We start from the raw sequence: 3,349 nt of genomic DNA, 5'->3' as shown, positions 1-3,349 counted from the left end.
AATGTATACGTAGAAAGAAATTCTGTTCACTCAGTTTGAACACGTATCTAGAGGCACGTGTTCAAACTGAGTCAGACCTAAAATATCAATCCGACTAATGTACAGATAATGCAGTTTGATTATATTACAGTTGTTTGGGAACATAGCTTTCAAGAATTTTACTTTAATTTCTTATAACTCATTAAAGAATCAACACTTGTCTGTACAGTTTACCATAGAAGTATATGGCACCATCCTTTTTATTCAAGTACTTTGGAAAGCCGTCTTTGATATAAACCGCAACTAAGAATCGATATTTGCTGCATTGTTTATTTATCTGTAGAGACAGAAATCAAGAATAATAAGAGTACTTAAGTATCAGGAGAGATTATCTAAATAGTAGTATCATTTTGTAACTGTATTCTTCTAAAAAGGAGCCACGAGTATTATACTGTATATCATGAAGATATTTTTACTTAACGGTTATACTGCAAAACATAATAACAGGATTCTATTCCATAAATTAATAAAAGAAAGAAAATGCTCACCCTGTTCTCTCGTTATAGGTGTTTCTACATAGCGTTTCATACCGCATCGATCTTTTGAAGTATGGGTAACAAATCAAATTTGAACTTGTCGATATTCCAAATAGATTAATTGTTCGAAGAGCTATAAGCACAAGCCAAATCCATAAGCCACATACAGTGGCTTTGTCTCAAGTAGACTTGCTAGTTTATTGATTGGTGAACTACAACATTATGATAAGATCACACAACAGTGATAACGACCTCTCTTTGATCTCCATTTACGCGTTTACGTATTATTAGTGATGTGTGTGTGTGTGTGTGAGAGAGAGAGAGAGAGAGAGAGAGAGAGAGGTTACTTGGATGGGTCTTTAACGATTCTTTGTAAACATTACATCGTCCATTTGGATTGTCACATCGATTCTAGTCAGTAGTCATGCTCAATCAGCTAACTACCATGAAAGACAAAGCAGAAAGAAAGCCGACCTCCTTTGCAATAAAAGTACAGTTTCAGCATTCTCTGCAAGTCGGAAGGAATGGGAAAGAAGTAGTAAACAATATATATGCCATGCTTGGCCTTTAATTCAAGTTCCTTGGTTATTGATGTTTTAATTTTTTTAAGGGACGAATTAAGCAAATTTTATTCCTCTTACACAAAAGAATTACAAAGATAATTATTAAAATAAGTTTTTTAATAACTAAAAACAGCGAAGAGTTTGATAAAATTATAATCAACGCACATACCTAGTGTCAGGAATTATAAATAAATATTTCTTTGAAGAAATACCCTGTAGCGACTTTATATGTTTTATTTTTTATTTCATTTATATTCTTTAGTAATCGGAGAATAAATTAGCACGAAATAATTATTCGATTTATTTGACATTCATTGGCGTAGAAATCAGATTACAAAACATACGGAGAAATCGTCATCTTTGAGATCTTGTTTTAATTAAATACACAACCAAATATGACTTTATATTTAACATAAATTAAAATTTTTATATTAGTCATATCTAACTTTGGCCTTTGATTGAAGAGCGGGATAACTCCATTATCCAATAAGCCTTGCTATTTTTGTTGTTACTGGTTTTAATTAGGAGGGACATGAAACAAAATTTCATGAAGATTCTCAATGAAAACGGAAATATTTTGATGCATCTGTCGAAGAGAATACTGCATTGATAGCGCAATTTATGAAAATTATTGCTCTCTTAATAAATAAAATAGCTCTATGGACATGAAATAACAAAAATAATCAGCGATGCCTATTATGAAGAATTATAAGACTGCGCTTTTCTAAAAAATTAGCTCCAGCGTATCCATTATAAGAACTTATTTCTAAAATTCTTACTGAAGAACAAGATTTTCTCCTTTTTGAATAAAAACCTGCTTTTCTCCATGTGAATACAATGTTAGTGAATAGTTGTTCGGTGTTTGCTGAGGATAGGTTATAACCGAGTAGAGTATATTGGTGTCTAAGATGTTCACTTGATTCAAAGTTATAACCTACAGAATGGGAAAAAGAAAGATCTTTATTTCATATTATTCCTTACTCTGAAATTTTGTAAGATTCTTTTTTCTTCAGTGAGTTTAACTATTGTAGGCGGGGGTGTAGCTCAAATGGTAGAGCGCTCGCTTTGCATGCGAGAAGTACCGGGATCGATACCCGGCACCTCCATTCATTTCATTTTATCCTAATTAAAATAGCTACATTTAGCGGTACCTTTTCTCTTTTAATTTTCAAATCACATAAACTCGGATTTTATTGCAGTTTAATTAATTCTCATATTACAGGCGTGCAACTAAATGTTAAAAGGGGGTATAATTCAATTAATCGTAATGTGGACACCAAAGGTGTGTTTTAAAGCCATTCAATCATATTGAAAAGTTTATATCCAAAGCATTCACGTCTCGTTCTATGTATTAACACTCTGAATTAAATTTAATTCCAATATCAACCCCCACCCCCGTAAAAACATCATACGAGGGGATTTGGAAAGTTCTGATAAACACCAAGAAAAATAATGATATTAAAGCAAGTGATATAACCACAAGAAAGAGCATACGAGGATATACTCGTAAGAATATAAGAACCTAAGTTACCTTCATAGCTCTGCTACTACTATGTTATTTCTTGTTGTTATATCAGTTGCTTTAATATAATTTTTGTTTTAGTTGTTTATCTGAACTTTCCAGACTCGTATTCTTAATGACGACCTTACTTGAATTTGGGCATCGTGCAACAAATTTTCGTGGGATCCCTCACAAACCTTACACCCTAGAATTCAAGCCTATCGCTTGCATTTTAGGAAGTATGGCTAGTAATCCTTTATAGTTTCCTAAACCAGCTGATAACGTCTCCTATCATAAATTGTCAACTACATCAATATTGTAGTATTAAATGCTTCACTCATTATTAAGCACGATCATTACCTTCCTGTCATTTAGTAATAAATGCAGTTAAGAAACGAAAGTATCTGTGGGAATGTATCTCAAATGTAGAGCGCTTGCTAAGAGAGATACCGGGATCGATCCCCGGCGCCTGCATTTGCATTGTTAGTTTTATTTATTTTTAACCCATTTTTCTCTCTCTTCTTATCCCTCCTCCAACTCAGATAGTAGAGGTAAAGAAGGTGTCAGTCAGCACTGCAGCGGTAGTTGTTTATATTTAGTACCGTTTACTTTATCAACATTCCTCAATTTTGCAAGAAGAGTGGAGTAGGAGGATAAATAACATATAAATACTTAAGGTTTTATGAATTTCAACAACTAATAGTCCCATTAAGTTTTGCAAATTTTAACAGTTAGGTATAAAACAAATTTAGAAAGTTGATAACTTTTCT

General features: G+C 32.7%; 1 non-coding gene across 1 annotated transcript; it reads left to right on the top strand.

Annotated features, from left to right (window-relative positions):
- Positions 1 to 2,111: 2,111 nt before the first annotated feature.
- TRNAA-UGC (transfer RNA alanine (anticodon UGC)) lies at positions 2,112 to 2,184 on the top strand. Its single transcript has one exon. It is a non-coding gene; the product is annotated as a tRNA-Ala (tRNA).
- The last annotated feature ends 1,165 nt before the right edge of the window (positions 2,185 to 3,349 follow it).

This window comes from Typopeltis vanoorti, chromosome 3, assembly GCF_054136105.1.
Source record: "Typopeltis vanoorti isolate ZY-2024b chromosome 3, IOZ_Tvanoo_1.0, whole genome shotgun sequence".
Classification (NCBI taxonomy): Eukaryota; Metazoa; Arthropoda; class Arachnida; order Uropygi; family Thelyphonidae; genus Typopeltis; species Typopeltis vanoorti.
The sequence above is the reverse complement of the archived record's forward strand: the minus strand, read 5'-3'. Positions and strand labels throughout refer to the sequence as shown.